We start from the raw sequence: 26679 nt of genomic DNA, 5'->3' as shown, positions 1-26679 counted from the left end.
CCCTTTCTACTGATCATTTCCGGTAACATACAGATTTACATTACACAAAACTCTCTTAACTCCACATTATTTCCTAGCTGCTGCCTCAATTTTTCTGCCTCCTATCACTGTAAAACATCTCAAAAAAAGTTGTCTACTCTCATTGTAGCCACTCCCTCACCTTTTTCACTTTTCAGTCCATGCAAGATTGCTTCTCTCCCCATCGCTCTGCTGAAACAGCTCTTGTCAAGATTACCAACCATCTCATGTTGCCAAATCCAATGTTATTTCTGTCTTTATCTGACTTTATCTCTCAGTAGCATTTAACATAGTGGGCCATTCCCTAATTCTTGAAATACTTTCTTGTTTTTCTTTGCTTCCATGATACCACACTCTCCTGGACTTTCTCTTATTGTTCTGTATGATCATCCCAGTTACTTTTGCTGGCCCAGCATCTCTCTTGCTACCTGATCTCCAAATGTTGGAACACCTGAGATTTGTTACTAACCTCTCTTTTCCTCTGTATCTATACTCTGTCCATAAGTCCAGTAACATGACTTTAAGTAGCACCCATATCCTGATGACTATCAAATTTAAATCTCTAGTCCATACTTGTCTCCTGAGATCCAAATTCGTATATCCAACTGCCTATTTCAGACTTCAGTAGACACCTCCAACTAACCATGTCAAAACCAAAAATTTTGATCACCCCCCGTGAAAACTCTGCTCCTCCTCCAGGGTTCCTCATCCACCCAGTTGCTCAAAACAAAATCCTGGGAGTCATCGTTGGTTCCTCTCTTTCCCTCATGACCCATGTCTAATCTATCAGTAAGTTTTGTTTCTTCTACTTATAAAATAGTTCACTTCTCTTTACCTCCACTGTCACCACCCTAGTTCAAGACGTCATTAGCTCTCTCTTGGACTTCTGTCAGATTATGAACTCTTCTTCCTTATTCCAATTGTGGCCCCCTCCAAACCACTCTCTGCACAGCATTCAGAATCATTCCCATGGAAAAGTCCTCCAGTGTGACTGTCCACTTAACTGACAACAAAATCAAATGTCTTACCATATCCTACAAAGACCAGCATGATCTGCCTACCTCATCAACATTTCAGCCATGTTGAATTTCTTTCTTTGAACACATCAAACCTGTTTTTCCCTTAGGGTTTTTGTACTTTCTCTTCTCTCTGCTTAGAAATTTCTTTCCCTGACTTTTTGTGTGGAAGAGTTTTTCTCAGCTTTTAGTCTCAATTCAAATATCACCTCTTCAAAAAGTCTTCCCTAACTTTCCTACCTTTGTTCACCCCTAAGTCACTATTGCAGCATCCTGTTTATTGTACTTATAGAATTTATCACAATCTGAAATTATCTTATTTACATACTAATTTGTTTATCGTCTGCCTCCTCTCCCTTCCCGTTAGCTCACATGGAGCTAATGTAAGCTCCATGAGGACAAGGCTTAATCTCGGAGACCACCGTATCCCTAGAGCATAGAACTGTTCCAAGCATATAGTAGGCACTCAGTAATTTTTTGTTGAATGGATAAATGAATAATGAGATATAATGAACACCACTGAATAATTTTTTATGCTAAGGACCAAAGGGAATAACATTGGTTTCTTCAATCCTTTTGGTGTGACCCTATACTTTAGTGGCCTCTTGATAAATCTATCTTGAAAGAACACCAAGTCCAGATGAGGAGTAATCTGAATAATAAATAAGGCGTAGTGGGCTCTCAAATCTGAACCTGTCTACTGATTATCCAAGTTCCTTAATTCTCTGTCCTTCTGATCGCCTACCTTTTGGTACCTTTGTGCCCTCATAAGAAGGAGAAGAAAGAGAAATAAAATTTGATACTAAAACTCATCAATTTGGTTTCCATTAGCAGCTTTAATCAAAAGTTGGTAGAAGGAAAAATATTCTGAAAGGAAATTTGATTAATTTTTTGTTTAGAGATTTAATATATCCACATTTCCTCTTGTCTCACTTCCTGATTAGAACTAAAGATAAAAAAGCATTGGATATTTAAGATCTGGTGAATAGAGGTCACACATCCAGGAAATAAGTGAGTCAAAGATGTGGAAGAAAGGAAAAGAGTAAGTAGTCTTCAACCTCCTACTTTAGGATTACTCCAACAATCAGAAAGGAACAGTCTCTTTCTCAGCTACTGCCCCAAATAATAGCCTTGTCCACCAAAAATAGAGGCTCTAGGCCCCCTTTGAGTTCTTTTGGATCAGTTGTGAATTGAATTTTAATTTTCTCTGTGTTCTTTAATTCATGCTAGACTGACCTGTGAAACTCAGAGAAAAGGTTCACACCCATGACTCTTCAGTCAAACAAACAAATCCATAAATATACAGAAAGTAGATATAAATGGAGTCAACTCATTGAGAGCACAACGTAAAACATATCAAATATGTATTAACGCACAATACAATCTATCAAATGGGCTTTTAAAACTAGCATAATAGAACTTTAATCTCCTTTAAAAAATCATGTTAATTAACACTCTCCTAGGCTATGTTTATGTTCTCTCTAGCCAGAAGCACAGAAGTCTAGTGAAATTGAGTATTTTTATGCTCTGAGTAAAATTTTTTTCTTACTTTTGATCTAAGGCACATGTACACACACACACACATTTATGTGAGTGTATTAGAAGCTGTATTATAATGCAGTCACCTTCCTTGAAATTTAGAACCATGAAACAGTACCCTAAGGTATTGTAGACCAGAAAGAGCGAATGCATCTGCCAAAGGTACACGTTTTACAACTGTTGAGTAATTTAAATCTTGAGAGAATATGACTCATGTTATTCACAGTTTCCTCCATTGGCACTACACCTAATAGAGAGACCATATGTCTTAAATTTTTATAGGGACAATACTGACTTCATATAACTTTATTTCAATAATAGAAATTTGCTAAATGTGTTACTTAAATATGATGCCATACCTATGCAAGAAATACACAGATTAAAATACACAGATTAAAAAAACTTTTTCAGACCATATGTCTTGATTTTTATATCATGTCCTCATTACTATTCATGTATTGTCTCTTATTTTAAAGAAATTCCTTCATGAATTAGTGATGTGTGAAAGAACTTAAAATTTAGTGGGATGAACCTGAGGATCAAGGCAAGGTTCTATAGTTACTCCCTTTTTTTATCCATGTGCTCTCCTTGGGTGATCACATCTACTCCCAGCGTTTGATTACCAGCTCTGCATTATTTAGCCTCTTGGATCCTCAATTTCTTCCTTTTACAATGGGAATAATAACAATATCTGCCTCATACATTTTTGTTATAAGCATTAAATGAGACAATGTGTAGATGTGCTGAGCCCAATGCCTGGTAAGGCATATCTTTTTATTGGGTCTGTCTGAAGGAAAATATTTAATATAGGGATATAGCTTCTTCAATTATTTATGCCATAATTTTTTATTGAGCATCTTCTATGTATCAAATATCTGAACATAGAGATAAGACACAGATATTATAGTTTAGGGGGAGGGGATGACAGATGAGTAAGTAGTCTAGCCTCTGTCTCCAAAGGATGTTGAAAGGATTAAGGGGGAGAACATGCATGAAATATTTTAAACATGAAGAGTGCAACACTATAGTAATAGAATCCTTGTCATTTACACTTACTTTCTTTTTTAAAAAACAGTTTTTTTGAGATATAATTCACATACCATAAAATTCACCCATTTAGAGCGTACAACTCAATGTTTTTTAGTGTAGTCACAGAGTTGCGCAACCATCACTATAATTTTAGAACATTTTCATCACCCCCAAAAGAAACTCTCTCCACACAAGTAGTCATTCATCATTTCCCCCAGTCTCCCTCCCATCCCTGCTCTGGGCAGCCGTCAATCTACTTTCCGACTGTATGGATTTGCCTATTCTAGATATTTTAAAGATTTTATTTTTCGGTTTCTCTTCCCAAAGACCCTGGTACATAGTTGCATATCTTTAGTTGTGGGTCCTTCTAGTTGTGGCATGTGGGACCCCGCCTCAGCATGGCCTGACGAGCAGTGCCATGTCCACACACAAGATCCGAACCGGTGAAACCCTGGGCTGCCAAAGCGGAGCACGCGAATTTAACCACTTGGCTACCAGGCCAGCCCCTAGATATTTTATATAAATGGAATCATACAAAATGTAAGTCTTTGTTACTGGCTTTTTTTCACTTAGCACAATGTTTCCAAGGGCCATCCATGTTGTACCATGTATCAGTATTTCATTCCTTTTTTTCACCAATAATATTTCATTCTATGGATATAACACATTTGTTTATCTGTTTATTAATTAATGGACATTTAGAGTTATTTCTACTTTTTGGCTATTATGAATAATGCTGCTATAAACATTGATGTACAAGTTTTTGATTGGATATATGTTTTCAGTTATTTTGGCTAAATACCTAGTAGTGGAATTGCTGGTTGTATGGTAACTCTACGTTTAACTTTTTGAGGAACTGCCAGACTGTTTTCCAAAGTGGTTGTACCATTTTACATTCCCTCCAGCAGTGTAAGAGGGTTCCAGTTTCTCCACATCCTTGCTAACACTAATTATTGTCTACCTTTTTGGTTATAGCCATCCTAGTGGGTGTGAAGCAGAATCTCATTTTGCATTTCCCTGATGACTAATGATGTTGAGCATCTTTTCATGTGCCTATTGACCATTTGTATATATTCTTTAGAGAAATGTCTATTTAGATACCTTGCCAAATTTTTGATTAGGTTATCTTTTATTTTTGATTGTAGAAGCTGTTTATGTATTCTAGATACAAGTCTCTTATCAGACATAGGACTTACCAAAATTTTCTGGGCTGTCTTTTTGCTTTTTTAATCGTGTCCTTTAAAGCACAAAGGCTTAAATTTTGGTGATTTCCAGCTTACCTATTTTTTTCTTTCATCAGTTGTGCTTTGGGTTTCCTAATCTAATAAACCATTGCTTCAACCAAAGTCAGGAAGATTTACACCTGTTTTCTTCTTCTAAGAGATGTATATTTTAGCTTTTACTTTTAGGTCTTTGATCCATTCTGAGTTAATTATTGTAAATGGTGTGAGACAGGGGTCCAATTACATTCCTTTGCATATGAACATCCAGTTAGCCAGCACAAGGAGAGGAATCTTTCCCTCATTGAATTGTATTGGTGCCCTGTCAAAAATCATTTGACTGGAATGTGAGGGTTTATTTCTGAACTCTCAGTTCTTTTCCATTGATTTATATACCTATCCTTATGTTGGTACCTCACCATCTTGATTTATAGTAGCTTTTTCTTTTTATTATTATTTTTTCCCCTTTTTTTGCTGAGGAAGACTCACCCTGAGCTAACATCTTTGCCAATCCCTCTATTTTGCATGTGGGTCACGACCACAGCATGGCCACTGACAAGTGGTGTAGGTCCATGCCCCAGAACTGAACCTGGGCCACCAAAGTGGAATGCACTGAACTCAACCGCTAGGCCACGGGGCTGGCCTTTGATTTATAGTAGCTTTGTTGGAAACTGTGTGTACTCTAAATTTGTTCTGCTTTTTGAAGATTGTTTTGGCTATTCTGGTTCCCTTGCATTTTCATATTTCATATTTTAGGGTCAGAATGTCCATTTCAGCAAAAAAGGCAGTTGAAATTTTGATAGAGCTTGCATTGAATCTGTGTATCAATTTGGGCAGTATTGCTGTCTTAAAAATAGTAATTCTTCCAATGCATGAACGTGGGCTATCTTTCCATTTATTAAGATCTTCTTTACTTTGTTTCAACAATGTTTTGTAGTTTTTAGTTTCATACTTCTTTTGTTAAATTTATTCCTAAGATTTTATTCATTTTGATGCTATTGGAAATGAAATTAGTTTCTTAATTTCCTTTTAGGATTGTTCATTGCTAGGGTATAGAAATACAGTTGATTTTTATATGTTGATCTTGTATCCTGTTCAATTTCAGCTGCAGGCTCAATATGCCTTGAGGTTATATTCAATCTCATGGCCAGTGTGGGCTTGTAGGAACGTGTTGGGAATGCTCTACTTCTTCCTTTAAGGGCTAAAACCCTGTTGTGTTGTTTTTCCAGCCTTGAGGAATGCACACATTTTGAAATAATTTAACTACCTCCAATTTAATCTTCACATGTTGTCATAGTAATCTTTGTAAAATGCAATTCTGAATATACCCTCAACTCTCTGAGCCCCCACAGACAAAATTATTTTTATTCAGACCCGTCTTTACCTGCTTGTCTCCAGTTTCAGTGGAAAATATGTCCTTCTTTCTGAATCCCACCTCTATCATCAGCTCTTTGATCCTAAATTTTCTCCAGGAATAACACTATCTCTTGAGCTCTTCACAGTCAATCTTCTTTTTGGTTTTTTTTTAAAGATTGGCACCTGAACTAACATATGTTGCCAATCTTCTTTTTTTTTTTCCTTCTCCCTAAAGCCCCCCAGTACATAGTTGTATATTCTAGTTGTAGGTTCTTCCGGCTCTGCTATGTGGGACGCCGTCTCAGTATTGCTTAATGAGTGGTGTTAGGGCCATGTCCAGAATCTGAACCGGTGAAACCCTGGGCCACCAAAGTGGAGTGCACAAACTTGACCACTTGGCCACGGAGCCAGCCAGCCCCTCAATCTTCTTAAAAGTGTGAACCACACTACCTATACTTCTTTACTATCCACTCTCTTCTCAATCTACTACCATCTGCCTTCTGTCCTCCACTAATCCACTAAAAATATGTGCTCACTCTGATTCTAGAGTCCAGAAGAAAAGCCTTGGCTAAAAGCAAAGATTTGGGAGTCATTTATTCTATGGTTTTAACTGCTATCTCTATGGTGATGTCTCCTGAATCAATATTTACAGCCAAGACCTTTCTCCTAATCTGCAGACCTATATATTCAACTGTCTACTGTATGTCTCCACCTCATGACCCACAGGTCCTTTATACTTAACAGGATCAAAACTGTTGTCTCGAAATCTGTTCTTCCTTCCTTATATCCAGTACTCAGATCAGTAACCCAAATGCCCAGTAATCCAAATCAGAAATCTAAGACTATTCTGGACTCTCCCTTTTTTTAAACATGCACATCCTATCAGACCTGTCAATTCTATGTTTTAAATATCTTTTTCACCTCCACTACTACTAAGTCAGTTTAGGCCATGATCACATTTTGCCTTGGATATAAACGTAGTCTCCATCTCTGATCTCGTCAACTGTTTCCTCCACTCTCATCCATTCTGCACGCAATAACCAGTGATATTTCTAAAATGCAAATCTGATCATGACATTCTTCTATTTAAAATTCTTCAGTTATCCTCCCCAATTCCCCACCCCCTGTCACAGTCTTAAGGATAAATTTCCATGCCATGACTTAGATATGTGTTTGAACTGGACCATGCCTGTTTTAACCCTGTGTCCTCTGTGTTCTAAATATATTGAAACATGCATATACTATGTGCAATTCTTCAAATAATCCACACTTTCACTCACTTCCATGTCTTTTCTTGGTCTCCTATGCCTGGATTATCTATCCTGCATCTTTTCCTGAGTAATTCCTACTCATCTCTAGGAAGCCTTCCTTAACATTCCCTGGGTTAGGCGCATAGGAGATCATATAGCATCCTGTGAGTGCTTCTCTATTACAGAATTGATCACGTAGTATTATCATCATTTTTTCTCCCCATTAACTGTGACTTTAAGTACTGTGTTATAATCATATCTTTATCTGTAGCACTTTGTACAGTGCCTGGAATCAATTAAGTGCTCAATCAATATCTGTTGAATGAATGATATCGAATATACAGTACTATTATCTCTAGATGTTTGCATATCTTCCAAAAGTACATAACTCCCACTAAAGTTACAACCATGGCTTACCTATAACTAAAACTGTTATATTATCTTCAGTTTGATTGCTCTACTCTTTTATAGTAAAAGCATGAAGAATAGAGTACAGAGGAGGTCAAATACTTAAGATTAAAACTACTGCCCATGATTTTTAAAATACACATATGTGTTTTACTTGTGGTATATTGTCTATAACCCATTTACCAAATGCCATATATAAATATAGTCAAAAAATCGTCTAACATATAATTTTAGAGAACTTACTAGCTTCTAAGCATTCTGCTAAACACTAGGGATAAAGAAAAGAATATAATACAGTTTCTGCCCTCAAAAAGCTCAAAAACTAATGGGGAATATAGGAGTACAGGTATATCCTTATAATTCAATGTAGTTTACCTTACAGGGGCAGTGTATGTGAGACACTGTGGGAGCCAGTGGACAAGGAAAATGACTAACTTCAGTGAAGGGTTCTACAAAGAATATGTTTTTTGAACTAAGCTTTGAAGGATGAGTATGAGATTTTCAGGAATGTGGAAATAGGGGTCAAACAAAAGGGAGGGCATTGGAGGCAGAGAAAATAGCATGTGCAAAGCATGGAAAGTAAGAATATATAGGCAGTGTTTGTGGAACTCCAAGTACCTTGAAATGGTTAGAACATAGGATGATGAGTAGAAGGGAAATCATAGAAAATGAGGTTGACAAAGAATGCAGGGAGCCTATCAGGAAAGGCTTTATGAGTCGTGCCAAGGAATATGATATTTATCCTATAAGCTACTAGGCACCGTTAAAAAGCTTTTAGTCATGGAAGTAACAGGATTTTGTTTCTGTTTTGGAAAGATCATGCTAGATCTACTATGGGAAATGGATGGTGGGGATTGGAGTGGGGCAAGACTGGAAGCTGATAGACCAGTTAGAAGACTGGTAATAGGCCAGGTGAAAGATGATGGCTAGTTGAACTAAGACAGTAGCAATGCAGATGGAGGCATTTGATGCATTTAAGAAATAAAAAGAGCTAGCAGGTGGGATTTGGTAATTGATATGGCAAGTGAGCAAGAGGGAACAGTCAAGGATAAAGTCCGTGTTCCTGGGTTGAGTAACATGGGTGGTGATGGACTCTTACTGAGACAGATTAAACTATCAATGGATTACACCGTTAGGTGTTTATAGTGGATATATCTTATGTTGGAAGATCATTGAGCAGGGGTTTTAAGGATAATGGAGCAATTAGCTTGTTTCAGGGAATGTAGAAGAGAAAATACAATAACAAATCCCTAAATCACCATTCTCTCATTATATTCTCCTACATAACTTGAATAAGTGCCATAAATCTGACCTATTGGGCAAGAGCTCTGGCACTGACTAGTCCCAGCTCTATCTCTGCCTCAGAAGTCAAACTGTATATTTCATAGGAGTATTTCCCACAAGGTTATAACCCTCATCATAGTCAAGGCTTGGCCACTCAGTGACCCCACAACATTGTGCCCAGATCATCAGCTTCATTCTGGAGAACGTCATGTTACTATTACTTGAACCTCAAGTGATACATTCACATTTTAAAAAGGAACAATTAACCTCAATTGAGGCTGAAAAAATATGCTTGCTAAGGAAAGAATGATAACATCACTCAGCTGTGCTTGTAATACTGACCTTGATTCTGATTCAATTCAATACTTGAGCAATTCTCTTATGACCCATGTCAACATATGCCACATTATGTACATTTGGTTTTAACTTTTTTCATGGTAGTGCATGCCTTATACTAGTTGATAGATCATTTTTCTTCTGGACCTGCATGCATAAGTGTTCAAGTTTTATCTTGTTAAGCTGGAAGTGATTTTCTTTTTAATCTACTATATTAGTCTGTAAAATGGAAAGAGAAAGCTCAGATCAGGCACTCTATTCAGGCTGAGATTGTAATCTATCTGTACTTAGGAAAAGAAAAAGCACCACATACAATACATGCATTTGACATTTTAATTTTTATAGATTGATCTAGAGCTTTTGCCAAGTAAGTTACAGCGATTGATTATTGACACATCTGTCATAGGGTGATCCTCTAAGAACCAACTCAAGTATTAACTTCACCATGATTAAACTAACTACCCTGGCCTACATTGATTTCTTTCTAACCTACTATTGTTCTTATTGTCAATTTAGCTTTTAACTGTACTTAAATGTACATATGTTGCTTTAGTCTTTCCAACTTTATAAGCTTGTAGAGATGAGGAAAAACATCTTGTAATTACTGATTATTCCATACAACATTTAGCATATAAGTATTCGGTTGGTTGATTGAAATATCATATGTATAGAAGTCCTGCCTACTAGGGTACATGAATTGCCTATATAGTTGACATTATTCTAACAGTCTCAGTTTTCACATTTGCATCAGCTCTTCTGCCATAGTCAGAATAGGAGTATGATAATAATTTAATGAGGCTGATTTTTTGTTTAGCTTATGAGGACTGGCCTCATTATTTTATAGTAGAATTGTGAACTCATGAGTGAACGATAGGGTCTAGTGATAACACAATTAAGTAAAACTGCTAACTGAATAAGTTCCATTTCTTTATTAATTTTATTAAATAGAAAAATATTTGTTCTAACATCTAGTATATCTTTTAGTGGGTACAATTATCTAAGATATTCTGTCATTCATTTTAATAGTTTTTTTATAGCACATTTGCTAATCATTAATCTTAAGCATTACTATGCCTGTTAGGGGAATAATGCAAGCTGGTCTGATTTCCTTGATAAATAGGGCCATCACCTTTATCCACCTGGGTTAGATGCCAACATGTGTGGATTCACCATCTGTAGATAATCATGAGTTTTTAGTATTATTACTGTATTTTATTTGTATATCAGATGACTATGACTTTAACTTATTCAAAGAAGACAGATACTGCTAGATACAGACATTGGTTTTTAGAATAGAATTTTCCTGGTGAGACAAAAAGTTTTTTATTTTATTTTATTTATTCATTTTTGTTTGTTTCGTTATTTTATTGAGGCCATCATGGTTTATAACATTGTGTAATTTCAGGTGTACATTATTATTTATCAGTTTCTGTATAAATTGCATCATGCTCACCACCAATAGTCTAATTTTTATCTGTCACCATACACATGTGCCCTTTGCCCCTTTTGTCCATCCCCCAACCTCCTTCCCCTCTGGTAGCCACTAATCTGTTCTCTTTATCCATATATTTACTTATCTTCCACATATGAATGATATCATGTGGTGTTTGTCTTTTTCTGTCTGGCTTATTTCGCTTAACATAATACCCTCAAGGTCCATCCGTGTTGTTGCATATGGCACAATTTTGTCTTTTTTTAATGGGTGAGTAGTAGCTTTTTGGATACTAATTTTTATTTCTATCTCTAAATTTTACTGCTGTTATTTCTAATTTTATGTATCTTACAGACTAGACTATTTTGTTCTTAGCTCATTATAACCAATAGAGGCACTATTGGCCATGTGTAGCTGTTTTATAACCATAATTTTAGAATAAATATGTTTTAAAATAATTTTATTAAATACAAACCTGCAATAACTATAAAGGCTGAGACTGGACATTATATTTATTTGTAATTCAATAAAAGAACATATTTAAGCACGAATAAGTGAATGCTCAAATTTTTAAGTTTTTACATTTTTAAAAAGGAGCTTGGCAATCATATTTTTCAATTTAGTAATAGATTGGTATGGGAATAAAGTAGAACTCATCAGCAAGGAAATGATTAAAGAAGAGATAAGAAGTTGTTTTCTGTGTGTATTCACTTATTGAATGCTGCTGTTAGCTATTCTGACCGTGCTGTATAGCTAGCAGTTGTCTGGCTCCAACTGTGCAATATCCATATTAGAGCGATACATACCAATTGAATATCAAATCCTGCCAAGTAGCATTCATAGTTTTGTATTACAGATGTCTTTCTGTGCCTGATTTCTGAAAACTCTATATATGATTCAGGTGGGTATTAGCATTAATTTCATAGAGAACTTTTACCTGAGAAGGGAGGTTTTGAAGCAATAGTTACACAAAGTGGCTCCCTTTTTGGGTGTCATGCAGCTGTCGGGAAATCTTATGTGATTACATTTAAGCCTTGAACCGCGGGGAAGCCAAAAACCATACATATTCAGAATTCACCAGGTTTCAATGCTGGAACCTGGTTGAAGATCTTTTGATACAACAAAATTGCCACATTAAAATTTTGTCTGCTTTCAAAAGGAATCCCCTTTGCAGCAAGTTTTCTGGGATGTCATGTTCATAGAACCAGGATAGAAACTTTCAAAGATAGAACATTCTAGCAAAACTAACAGAAATGAAACTTCAGTTTTTATGTTTGGCATATATGACTAAAATGACTGGAGCCTAAATAATTTGGTATGGTTATTTTGATCAGCCTAATGGCTGAATTATATTGCTGCATGGGTGATCTAATTAATTGTGTGATCAACAGTTCATTCTATACACTGAAATACAAAATCCAAGAATATTGTGACCAATTTGGTAGTCACATTTTGATGTAGATAATGCTTTTCCCTTAATACAGTATGAGAACTAGAAATGAGAGGTGAAAAATGAGCATTGTTTACTAGATATCTCTGTTGTTTGTTATTAAATAATATTAATTGAGCATTCATGAGGTACACAGCACTCATATAAGCATAAAGGGATATCATAATGAGTGTCACATCCTGTTTATTAAGAAATTTGCAATTCAAGTGAAAAAGTAATGAAGATATTTCCTCCCAATATTTTATAGTATCTCCTTTTTGAAATGTACTGTTTTGCATGTACAAACATGTTTAAGAAACCTATCTCTCCATAAAAAGGTTGTGGTTAATTTATGCTAACAATTACTTTCATTTAAAGTTTCCTTTTCATAATTTTAACTATTTTTACTTCTTACCATAAAACACATGCATGTACACACACAGGCACTTACACACACACGCACCTTTTCCCAAATTCCTCCTTAAATCCCTTCACTTTCCCACACCCTGCCTCAGTCATGAACATTTAAAATGATCTTGAAACCCACACCAGCTTGAAAATTTGATAGTTAATTATTTTATGGAATGTATGGAAAGCAAAGTAGCATATCTCCACCCAATTAAAACATTTTTTTTTGCATTTTCATGTGTATATTATGGCCAAATATCTTTCAGTGTGCTACATCTTTTACATACAAGAAAGATAAAACTATTTCCAAAGAGGTAATAAATGGTAGAATATGCTAAAAATATATCAGAGACCTTTCACAAAATCGTAGTATTTTTTAGACAAACAAACTAGAAACTATTTGAATTCTGTGCTAATTTGTTTTCTTTTTGAAATGATAGAGTAGAGGTTATAAATTTCCAGGAAAATTTAAAAGGTTTAGAACTTTTTAAAAATGATGTCTTGCTTTATTTTGAGAAGTGTATATTTTAAATATCAAAAAAAATCCAGAAAAAATGTACACATTATTTTATTGCTTAATGCTTAAAAACACTTTTGCCTTTTCCCCTATAATAATATGTTACTTTGTGTAACAATTTTGTGTATTTGAAGCACTTTACCATTATTGCCTCATTGAATATTCCTAAGAGCCTTGTGAGACAGAGACAGGACATATTCCCATCTCCTTTTTTACAGATGATGAAACTAATATATATAGCTGTGATCTGACTGTATTCACACAGCCAAACCCATAGCTCTATACTCTTTCTGAGAGATCAGGATCTTTGAAATTATTTAAGGGCTTGCTTTTACAAATTATATTCAGATTTTGCTTTCAGAGTTAAAGGAGAGGGACTGGTGACTAAGACTCATAAAATTCTGTCCCTTTCTCCAAGCAAGTTGGATTTGAGTCTTCTCTGGAATGCTGGAATGCTCCCAGGGCTCTTGACTTATACTGAATCCTCCAGCTCCCTCCAAAGTACAATTGAAAGGCTAGGTTAAATAATTGGGAACTATCTCAAGTCTCCAAGAGTAGGCATCCTGAATCACTTTCGACTTCAGATTAACCTTTGGTTCTTCCCCAGACTGAACCAGAAACGGACTACCAAAAGAGACAGGGAAGAAAGCAATATTTCCCTGGGCACTCACTTAGGTGAATTTTTCTCAGTATTTAGTTCCAGGAGGGAATTATGTATACATACATACATACACACACACACACACTTAGATTACACCCAGCTATTTTTTACTTATTTTTTCAGGTTGAGCTATTTAATCAAATAACAAATTTTACTCTTATTAAATGATTTTATGAGCTTGGCCAGCACCAGCTCTAATCTTTCCCTTAGATTGTACTTAATGTCTCCTAGAGCAAACAAGAGAAATTAAAGAGAATAGGGAAAAGCACCATAAGCCTGAAAATGTCTACAAATACACTTTTGAGAGAGTTATTATAAATAAGAGATCTGAAAGAGGAACATTGAAATGCTTGAGACAAGGTAAAATATCTAAGTGATGAAACAGAATAGGAAAAACTGGATCAGGGATTTATAAACAAGAAGTAGCCTCTTACATCACTGGTACTTTGACTCCAGTCTAAACAGCCTTAAACACCTTCCACCTTGGCCCTACCTATTTCAATATAATTACAATACGACTTGTACTAGGAACCAAATTTGTAATAAATAAAAATTATGTATCACTGACTTTGCTTTCAAATTGAATACCTTTTGGTAAATTTTATAGAATTTGAACAGGGCAAGGAAGGGATACTAATGAGAATGGAAGAGCAAAAGACAATCTGGTTTTATGTATCTTTGCAATGTGCCCACTCTCCCCAAGCATAGTATAGTGCTTTGTACATGGTGAACACTCAAGATATATTTTGAAATTGAAATGTAAAGAAGACCTCAAACCAGTAAATTACCACGCTTGAAGAAAAATGAGGATAGTACAAAAGATGACTCGTCAAATCCTCCTTGACCTCCCTAAAGCATTTGAACCTGCTGATTTAAAGTTATTTAACCTGTGTTTTATAGTTTTTTCTCTGTAAAACTCATAGAGTTGTAGTGAGGATTAAATGGCAATGTATGTAAAGTATTTAGGATACTTCCTGGAACATAAGTACTAACCTATGCTAGTTATTATTACTGTTTTTTAAAAATTACTTAGGAGGCAGCTGTGGTTTAGTGGAAAGAAGATTGAACTTAGACTTCAAAGACCTGGTTTTGAATCCTGGTTCTGTTGCTTAGTCCCGTGGCTGTGTGTGAGTCACTTAACCAATCTTATTCTTGATTTCCTCATTTTTAATAATAGGGGTCATAAGACTGTGCAGGGCAGTCATTAAAATTAAAATAGATATCCTATGATTAAGGAAATGCCTAATATATGGGAGGTGTTCAATAAATGTTAGTTCTTCTCTACTCCATTACCTACTCATATCCCAGAGTACCTTGATCACAGTAATGGCTTAATGAATACTGAATGGATGGTTGATTGGAAAAAAATTCATCGGAACTACTCACTGATTATGATTCCACAGATTCAGATTTTATAAATTAAATATGTAAAACAATCAGGGTCACAGAACCACTTCTCAGACTCTGATCACGATTCCAAACTCTGAGCTTTTTACACTGTATAACCCAAAGATGAAAATGAGAGAATAGACACAAAAGCGACTCTTAGAATTTAAAAAAAAAAGATTATAAAAGAGACTACATGAATTATTTTCATTGATTTTTACTAAAAGTAATCAATAACAGTGTTTACCTGAACGTATTCAGTAAAGCAAATAGGTCAGGGGTATCAGAGAAAATTATTTTAATGTGTAGGATGGTCTGTACCTGTTCTATCCAATATGGTAACAACTAGCCAGATTTGGCTATTTAAATTTAAATTAATTAAAATAAAATAAATCCATTCCTTAGCCAAACTAGCCCCATTTCAAGTCCACTATAGCCACATGTGGCTGGTGGCTGACTCATCGGAGAGCATAGATTTACGGAACTCTTCTGTCACTGCAGAAAGTTCTGTTTGAAATCGTTGTCAAGATTTAATCAATGTACTTGGTGTAGGAGAATGATAAGGGCTGGAGAGCATCTCCTGAACAGTTTGAAGGAACTCAAAGTTGAAAATGTGGACTAGTGACCACTAAGTGCTAACTGTGATCCATAAGAATAGAATCCTGAGAACTATAGACCAATAATTCTTATTCTCCCATTGTGAGTGAGGTGGCGGATTAATAAAGAGCAATGTCATCAAATGCTTAGGCAAACATAACCTACTAGGTAAAAGTAATCATGATTTCTGTAAAGGAAAATTATGACTGACAAAATCAACTAAGATTTTCTGGGCATTTTTAATATGGGGGTTGAAGTAGTTCTAACTTATTTAGATTTTTAAAAAAACCTTGACAAGTGTCCACACCAAAGGCCTTTTAAAATTTAGGTCACTATTGGGCCAGAGTGTCTGTCATTAAATAGATGTTCTTTAAAATTTCTTCCCAACTAACATTTGATGCTGGCCTTCCTGAAATTAACTGCCTGCCGAGCTGACAAGGATAATCTGCATGGAGATCTCCCAAGGCTGTGTGAGCGAGTAGAACTCAGCAGATAAGCGTCAATGAGCTAAATGTTATTTATTAGAAAATGAGCTTCAAAGAATAACCTTGGCATTTAACAACTGAGAACACAGAGTTGAAGGATAGCAAAAAAACAAGAGCTCCTTTTACTCTTCAAATATGAAGGAAGCTGCAGCAAATTTCAAGTTTATATGCCAAAAAGGATGCAGAATCTTACAGTTGACTATCATAGAATCTTAGCTGTTAACTAGTCTGCTCTCCCACCTGAAGATGTCACTTCTGTACATCCTAGCCTCTTCTGGAATACATCCAGTTTTGAGGAGTACACCCCCTCACTGGAACAATCTATTTAATTATTCGATTGTTCCAACTGTTAGAAAATAAATGTATTACATTAAGCTAAAATTTGCCTCCCGTAATCCTCACCATTGGTTTTGGTTCTGCCTTTTGAAACTATGGAAAATAAACATAAATCCCTCTTCCACTTAAATGCCCTATATATGCTTCAAGACACCTATCATGTACAGTTTGTGCATACATTACCTTGCTCCTGTTAAACTTAGAGTCTAGTGGGGAAGCAGACATTAAAAAAATAGCCATCCAAATGAGTGTATAGTTGCAAAATGAGATGTGTTACAAAGGAAGAAACATCTTCCTACAAGAGCATATAGCAAAGGAACCTGACCTAGACTTGTCCATTGTTTCATACATCTTTATCATATCCCTGGGTACCAGAGATAGTGAGGTTCGCCTGTCTTCCCACACATCTCAGCAGGACTGGAGACAAAAGAGGTTTTCAAACAATGCTTATTTTAAAATAACTTTTTATTTTGAAATAATTTTAGACTTACGGACAAGTTGCAAAAATCGTACAGTGAGTTCCTCTGTTACCTTGACTCAGCTTTGTCTAATGTTAACATCTTACACAACCATAGCACATTATCAAAATCAGCAAAATAACAATGGCACAATATTGCTAACTAAACTGCAGACCTTAGGTGAATGTTAACAGTTTTCCCACTAATATTTTTCTGGTCTAGGATCCAATCCAAAATCCCACAATGCATTTACATGTCATCTCTCCTTAGTGTCTTACTATCTGTGACAAACCCTCAGTCTGTCTTTATCATGACCTTGACGCTTTTGAAGAATACTAGCCAGTTATTTTGTAGAATGGCTCCTTAAATGAGTTTGTCTGATGTTTTCTCATGATTAGATTGAGGCTTCTCATTTTTGGCAAGAAAACCACAGAATTGATGTGCCCTTCTTAGTGCATCATATCAGAAGGTACATAATGTCGATATGTCTTATTACCAGTAATGTTAACCTTGATCACACGGTTTAGGTGGTGTCTGCCAGATTTTTTTAAAAAGATGGTTTTATTTATTCCACTATTAAAAGCAAAATCCTCTGAACATTTTTGAGTGAGTAATAATTTAAACAATGAAGTTTTTTTTTCCTACCTCTGTCCCCCAACCACTCAGTTCCCACCCCCTAGCCCTCTAAGCAGTAATCACTTTTATAGTTGCTTGTGTATTCATCCAGAGTTTCTTTATATAAATATAAGCAAATATGAATATATATTCTCATTTCTTCTCCTTTCTTACACAAAAAGAAGCATACTATACACACTCTTTTGCACGTTTTTTTTTTTCACTGAACATGTCATGGAGAGCTTTTCATATCAGTACAGAGATTACTTTCTTCTTCTTTTGTAAAGTTCCATAGCATTCCCTTGTATGGATGTACTATGGATTGTTTAACCTGCCTCTCTTGATAGGCATTTGTGTTGTTTCTAATCCTTTTCTATTACAATCAATGCTGCAATAAACATCTTGTAAATACATCAGTTTGCACCTTGGGAATATATCTGTAGCATGTACTCTCAGAAGTGATATTACTGGGTCAAATGATATATGCATTTGTAATTGCCAAACTGCCTTTCCACCAGTCATTTTCCTCATAGCCTTTCTGATAGAATATATTATCAAGTTTTTGGATATTTACTAAAATGATAGACAAAAAAATGGTATTTCAGTGTAATTATAGTCACAATTCTCTCCTAATAAGGAGAGAAGGTAAACATTTTTTGATATGTTTAAGAGCCACTTGAATTTCTTTTTCAGTGAAGTGTCAGTTCATATAATTTGCCCATTTTTTTAATCGAGTTGTTGATCCTTTACTTCACGATTATGAAGAATTTTTATATATTAAGGAAAATTAGCCCTTTGTAATATTTATGCTGGATATCTTCTGTTTGCCTCTTTGGATCTACTCCCCATCTTTCTCCTCCTTGTTCTCTGCCCCAGAATGCTGACCCATATTGTATCAATGGGCTCCCTTGGCCTATAAATGTGTTTGGTCAACAAGAAGTCTCATTAGGAGATAAGAGGGAGGGAGGAGTGAGAGTGAAGCATTTATTCCTCCAGCACCTTCACTACAGGGTTGACCTGAGATGACTGCATCCCTTGACCAAGGTGGCCTCCTCCACATAACTCTTTCTGTCCAGTTCCAGTAACCATTCACTCTCCTCTCTCCTTCAAGCCTAGGGGTGGCAATAGCCCTGATGTTTCTACCTCTGGGCTATTACATTATCCTTGTGGTTTCCTTATTTACCCTGTCCACACTTTTCTAAATAGTTCCTTTATTAAACTCTCCTTGAATTAATCATCTCTTTCTTCCTGGGACCCTGATTAGTACAATACAAGATGCAAAGACTTTTTCCTAGCTGTGTCATTTGTCTTTGGTCATGGTGATTTGACTACGTAGAAATTTTTTGGTTTGGTTTGGCTTGGTTTTAATGCAGTAAAATTTCATTGGTCACTTTTTATGGCTCCTGTATTTTGAGTCATAGTTAGAAAGAACTTCCCGATTCCATGTTATAAAGGATTTCTCTAATGTTTTCTTCTAGTAGTTATATGGTTTCAATTCTCTGAATGTAAATATTTTATCCTTTTTATTACTGTTATAAATGGACTAGTTTCTTCCATTATATCTTCTAAACTCATTGTTTGTATAATGAAAGCTACTGATTCTATGCAAAATTTTCTTGGTTTTTCTATACACATGGTTTTACTATACATAATGATAGCTTTAACTCCATCTTTCTAATTTTTGTAACCCTAATTTTTTTCTTTGTCTAATTGTGTTGGCTGGTACCTAAAATATTGTTAAATAATGGTGGTGATAGTGGGCATGTTTGTCCTGTTCCATACTTTAGAGGGATTGAGTCTATGTTCCTTATGACTGATGCTGGCTTTTAGCGTGGGAGAGAGAGATCTCATTATGTTAAAGAAGTATTCGTCTATTTCTATTTTTATTAAGTGCTTTTTTCCATAAATTAGTATTAATTTTTATCAATTGGCTTTTCAATATTTGTGGAGATGATCATAAAATTTTTTCCTTAGATATATTAATATGATTAATTATATGATATACCCTTGCATTCTTGGCATAATCCCACTTAGTCATGATGGGTTAATTTTTAATGTGCCGCTAGATTCTATTTGGTAATATTTTATCCAGGATTTTAGCATTTATATTTATAAAGGTGATTGGTCTAAGGTTTTCTTTTTAAATGCAATCTTTTTCAGATTTTGATATCAATGTTATACTCACTTCATCAAAAATTTGGAAGTTTTCTTTCTTTTTTATTCTCTGAAATAGTTTAAATGTCATTGGAATTCCTCATCGAAACTTCTGGTCCTAGTGCTCTGTTTGTGTATATGTGGCAGGGTGGGGGCACATTCTCTATTAATTTCGTGGAAATCAGTCTGTTCAAATTTGCTATCTTTTCTGGAAATAGATTTTCCTATAAAATTATCTAATTAATCTCTTTAAATATATGTGTATAGGGCTGAGCAAAGATGTCTCTTGTAATTCTTTTAATTCCTTCTGTTTTTGGAGTTATTTCCCTCATCATTTATTTTGTATATTTGAAAATTACAAATAATTATTAATTTGGAATTTTGCAAAACATGGAAAAATGGAAATAAGGGAGAAAAAAGCGCTTATAGTCTCCTACCTAAAAGAAGTATAGTTAATATTTTGGTAAATGTATTTCCATTGTTTATCCATACTTTAGAAAAAGGATAGCTGTGGTCCTTCAGCATCTACAGTTTTCTATTTTCCTATTTTTTACTTGACTGATTCTTGCTTTACAATGCTGTTAGTGTGACACAAATCAGTTAAAATTTTATCAGAATTGCCATAATATGATACTAGTGGTACAGTCTTCTGAATAATTTGGCCCTGAGCCCTTCATTACAGGTTTTCTGCTTTTGAATGTTTAGAGGAAGTTCTTCCTCTCCAAACCAGGAACACCAAGATGATATAATGGTTAATCACTGCCATCTACTGGTAAAAAGGGAAAATTTCATCCAGTGATTTTTCCTTATGGCATGGATATTTTATTGTTTATGAACATATTTTAAAAAATGGTTCCAGAAAACTTGGAGGCATCATCATCTTACATAAAATGACAAGAAAATAACTTGGGCCGGCCCCGTGGCAGAGTGGTTAAATTTACGCACTCTGCTTCGGCCGCCCAGGGTTTCACCGGTTCGAATCCTGGGCGCGGACATGGCACCACTCATCAGGCCACGCTGAGGCGGCGTCCCACATGCCACAACTAGAAGGACCCACAACTAAAAATACACAACTATGTACCGGGGGGCTTTGGAAGGAAAAATAAAATCTTAGGGAAAAAAAGACAAGAAAATAACAAAAAATTAAGGAAGCTTAGGAGTTTATTCAAAACATTCTTTATCTTGGCTTTTCTTTTCAATATAGATGTTCATCCTATAGATGTAAAAAACTAATCTAATCTTACTGCTCCCAAACTAGCTGATAACTCTGTAAGCAGGTTCTTTACATTTACCATTATCTATGGTGCCATACAGTCTAGGCAATATAAGAAGAGTGGTTTAACATAAGGTAGAGATTGAAAGTTGTATTTTAGTTATTTAGTATTTTATTGTTGATTCATGTATTTGTGTATTTATTTTGCTTAGGGCATGTCTATATAAAACCTAATTAAGACAGCCAGTCTACAAGGTACAGAGAACGTGAGGAGAGAGGATAGAATGGTCAAACACTTGAGGCATAGAATAAATGAAAGCACTTTCCTTTCCCTTTTGTTCTGTTACATGTAACATTTGAACTCTCCTAGCATTGCTCTCCTTCTGAACAATTATTGCAGTTATAATTTCACATTTATTTGTATGATTATTTGATGGATATCTGTCTTTTTTACTAGACTAGAAGCTCCATGAGAGACAGAACTGTTTGTTTTATTTGACATTACATCTCTAGTACCTAGCAAAGTGTGACATGTAGTGACTCAATATCTTTGAATAAATATTTATGTGAATAAATGTTATGGTTAAACACTACATATCCCCCTCATACATGTATATATTCCTTTTTATATAAATTTCCACATATAGACTTCTTTTTTCTCCCAGTAAAAGTTCCAGAGAGTTTGAAGGAAAGGTGATATAAGATAATTGGTTGATAATTTCCTTTCTTTCCTTTTAACGTAGAAGTGAATAATTCAGTACATTGTGGCCACATTGATCTCTTCAAAAGTAATGTAAGAGATATGCTTTTAGGTGCAGATAATTACGTATTAAATGATATATCTCCTTTCAACTTCCATAGTGCCAACCATTAGAACCGTTTATTTGACTTAGACATCGTTTTTAAGTCATTAATGCTCACAAACACATGAGAGAGGATTTATTTACCTAATACAATCCTCTTTTGAGCAGAACATGTAGAAATATACACAAGAGGCTTTATTCTCCATATCATAAGCAAGATAATGCTAGCTATAGCCCTCGTTTATTGAATGATTTGTTGCTGTACATAGTTACCCCAAGGGGTATGGTTTTTGTCCTCATGTTTTAGATGTTAAAACTGGCACTTGGTAAAGTTAAGTTACTTGTCTGAGTTCACACAGCTAGTAAGTGTTGGAGTTCCTCATTCTAGATCCTCCTCTCTTCTCACTCTATATTCTCTCCCTAGACAATCTCATTCACTCTTGTTTATATACCAGTGACTTAAAGCTCTTCTATCTGGTCCACCTCTCATCACCCATTAACTATAGATTAAAGATCTAGCAGTAGCCTGTTAGAGAAATATCCTGGAAAAGTCATAGGATGCAGGCCTTAATATCTGCCATTATTGAAAATTAGAATCATGTGGTGATGCCCAAGTTTTATTATATGCTACAAAGTTTTCAGGCTAGAAAATTTCTCAGGGTAGGACAGCCTCTACTGCCTTTTAAAAATTCTGGCTGATGAGACACAGAGCCTGCCTAGTGGTTTTAGCTGCCCAGTATGAACATGATGAAGAAAACTGGCTAATTGAAGATAGTGGTTCTATTTGTTTGACACGGGCTGCTCTGGGTTGTGGTGTTGGAAGCACCACTTCATGGTACCAAGCCCCTTCAAGGAAGTCCTCCAAGCTTTAGTGAAGTATTGATAGCCCACAGCTTTAACCCAGTACGGAAAAAGTGCCTTCTAGAGAAGTAAACATGGAGATGATGGGGTAGCTCCAGGGTTTCCCTGTGACAGGATAGCCTGCCTGCTCCTTGGTCCTAGAGGCATTGGCCCCAGAGCTACCAATCTCTTGTCTGGCATTATGGGAATTCCTCGGTTGAACAGGGCACAATCTACCAAAATACTTAGGAAACAGATGATCAACAGATTTTTTTCTCACTGTTTTGGTTGAATGTTTCCAAAGAACTGTCTCGGGAGATAAGCTCTCAATGCCAAATTCTTGTATTTAAATAGCAATAAGGGAAATAAGTAAATCAGTTTTGAGGACAGATTTAAAAAGAAGAAAATATCCAAATGTCACATCATATGTGGCATTAATAATATGCTGTTTTTTTCTTTTCAAACTTCTCTTGTCATCAATTCATGTCTAATAATTCTTATGGTAAGCCCCGACAAAGAGTAATCTCTTTTCTAGTGACCCTTCTGATGAAGGAATCTTTAATGATAAAGTTTCGGAATGTGAGAGACACTTGGTCTCTTCTTTTTTAAGGCTTGGGGTATTTACACTCTTACGTGTATGGGCAAGAGAACACAGATTTTCTTATCATAGTTTGAAGACAAGAGTTGGAAGGGGAAGATTTTCTAAACATTAAAACATTTGAATGATGTTTCAGATTACAATTATGTATTCATTAACTGTATTTCAATAACATCCTTCGAATGAAAATACCAAGAAAGTACAGGAGGGAAATAATGTGTTGATGCTATTATAGAAATAAATATTCATAGTTAAGCTCTAATATTATCTATCGATTTAATTTTATGAGATTAAACAGTAAGCAACAAAAAATAAAAGAAATGTTTAGTTCTAATAAGATTACTAATTTACGTTTAAACAGTGTACTGCCCATGTCTTGTGATCACAACACAGAAATGGAAATAGGCTTACTCTGATTTATGCCAACTCTCATGTTTGGTCCCCTTGTAACCAGTGGCTTGCATTTGAGGTTTGTAACCATGAGAAACTGTTATTCTATCAGTATTTCATAGTTTCAAGTCACCAAATATGCAAGATTTTCTTGACTCCAAAGGTCCCTTTTTTGGTCACCAGGTCATCAACATATGACACACATGATAATATATGACAATTTATACGTGTAGTAGAATAAAACTCATGGGGTATATTCATTTACTCATTCATGCTTTCATTCATGTATTCAAGTTCTCATTTAGCTTCTGTTGTATGCCCAGTGCTTGTAATAGGCAATGTTGACGATAGCATGAAAAATAACATCACAAATGATCCTCTGCCTAGGCCTCTAACAGAGATACTTCTTTCCTTTTATATATTGTTTCTTGATTAAAACTACTATTATTTTAACTGCATCTGCATGTCACAAATGTTTGACTTTCACAGGTTTTGCATTTTACACTAGAATACAAACTCAGTTAACACTTTCATATGGAAATTCCTGATTTTCTCAAGGCATGAAACCTGGCTTTATACAAAACAGAATAAAAACTTTAAAATGAAAGAGAAAACTGAAGGATAATTTGTGACTTTGCTAATTGTTCTTTCCTGCTGTGGACATTAGTCTAAGATCATAAGATATACTATATACTTTTCATCAGTGCATAAGATTGCTTTCTATCATCTTTTAAACCAATTGAACTAATATTTAGTGGAAACTAAGTGTTACCACTGCTGATTTGAAGAAAACAAAGATAAAATGCTGAAGAATAATACTGCCTTTTCAGTTACTAGGGTTCCTTTAGTGTTTCTAGTCAATAGTTTTTTTTTCCTAAGCAAAACATTGGACTGTTGAAAAAAATAATCACACTAAAGATGTTGTTTCTACTTTGCTGATTTCTGGTTCACTTTACATAACCAGTTGTCTTGAACAATTAATTTAATGAATTAGGTAAGTGCCATAACATAAGGCTTTAACTATGCAAATACTGTGACTAGTCCTTTACTGATAAGGTAGAGCTAATGTACATATCCAATGATAGTGCATATTGAAAATGTAGCAGTGATCTGGAGATTATCACAATTTGCACCGTGCCATCTGTAGTGAAGTTCTTGATAACTATTTGAAGATGATATTAACAGCTTCTAATGAGAAATTTTTTAAATTATGATAATATTCTCAGAAATGTTGAGAACACTTTATTGGATATTATTTTCATTTATTATCTAAGAAGAATAATTTTGTGTATTTAGTAAATGGATAATTTAAACCTTAGCTCATCATCTCCTCCCACTTTCAATTTATTCTATTTGAAAACACAATATATCTAGCTATTTGGTAAGTTTGTGATTATCACTGCCAAATTTAGAAAATCTTATTGTTAGTCAAAGTATTCTTCTTTTTCAGTGAGTATTTCTCAGTATTTTTTGCCTCTATTATATGATTTATTATATGCTTTTTAAGCCATATCAGTATTTATTTCTATGCTGTTCAGATTATGCTCATTATCTTGGTCTCTAACAAGTGTAGGATTTTTTTCTCCCCTGACGTAGTTGCTGTATATTTTCACTAGGTGAAAATAATTCAGACATGCTATATCCTGTAGAAAGGGCTGAACCATGCCATGTAAGCTTCGTTTTAAAGGGAGATAAACTTTAAAATCATGTTTATGATCAGAACAACCACCAAAAATAAATAACAAAGGCAATGGTGAATTCTTCTCACAGGACTAAACTACGCAGCACACTTTTCTGCCAGAGATTCACAGAATATCTTGGAATTTCTAATTATATGCTCATGCTAGGATTGTAACAACTTTGAAAGCCACAAGCTATGCTGTGCTAAATGTAAAAGTGGGGTGAGGGTGGGATGAAGAAGAGGTAGCAAATATGTAGTCTTACCTCCACCCACTCATATCTAATTGTTAAGTCAATTAGAAAAGATTAACGTTGACAATTCAAGAGTGAACTCAGGCTCTGCTTATTAATTCCTGGTTCTTGGTGTGTGAGCTAGCTGAATAAAGAAAATAGTGATGAATTTGCATGAAAAAGCATTATTCAGTTCTATGGAGACTTGATCTGGGCATTAGCTTCTGAGAAGTCATTACATGCCAAAGTCAATATTTTAAATGTACATTCAGAGCACAGCACATCGGGACACCTTTCTAAAGTTTAACTCAACTGGTAAGTTTCCTAGTTCTCTATTAAATTGTTAACCTGTAGTCCATTTTTGTTTCTTAATTCCTCCGACTTTGGGAAACAATCAAGAAGAGAATATGATAGATTGAGACCAGGCATGGTGGTTCACCTGTGGTGTGCCTGTCAAGGGAAGTTTAGGAAATGGTCACAGAACTGAAGAGAAAGGGTCTACAGTGGAAGTATTCAGATGGATGTAACAGGAACTCAAGCAGACATTTAGCATAGGAAGATTGGGACCGAAGAAAGGGAGAGTAACATTTATTGAACACAGCACAAATGACTTGGCTTTCCTCGTGAATTTTATCCACAATTAGAGCTTGTATAGCACTAGGTTAAAAAGGATCATGAGTGGAGAGAAGATGAGAAGGTCAACTGGGAAATTTGAAAAAATAGGTGGGTGGTAGAAGTAACTAGGGAGGCTAAGAGTAAGTGAATTCTTAGAAAAGGAATGGCACCCCTAACTCTTAGGGTCCATCTACAAAACAATTGGTCACTTCAAGAGAAAATTTGACAGCCCTAGAGTTAGCCTTTTGGAGACGTCAACATTAATCACCACAGTATATTCGCCCAGAGTACCTTAACCTTCTTTTCTTTTTTGAAAAATTATGTATACACATATATATATGTATATGTATAATATACACACACATAAACCCATCA

The 26679-nt window shown here is 35.2% G+C and overlaps 2 protein-coding genes across 12 annotated transcripts in view; one reads left to right on the top strand and one right to left on the bottom strand.

Moving 5' to 3' along the window:
- Positions 1-26679, top strand: part of SATL1 (spermidine/spermine N1-acetyl transferase like 1) — a 123468-nt gene that overhangs the window by 37635 nt on the left and 59154 nt on the right. The window lies entirely within an intron of this gene.
- LOC111771818 (uncharacterized) overlaps positions 1-26679 on the bottom strand; it is a 76539-nt gene that overhangs the window by 14408 nt on the left and 35452 nt on the right. The gene's annotated exons all lie outside the window — the stretch shown is intronic.

Source organism: Equus caballus, chromosome X (assembly GCF_041296265.1).
Source record: "Equus caballus isolate H_3958 breed thoroughbred chromosome X, TB-T2T, whole genome shotgun sequence".
In the NCBI taxonomy this organism is placed as follows: Eukaryota; Metazoa; Chordata; class Mammalia; order Perissodactyla; family Equidae; genus Equus; species Equus caballus.
Note: the sequence above shows the minus strand (reverse complement) of the source record. Positions and strands in the feature narration are given on the sequence as shown.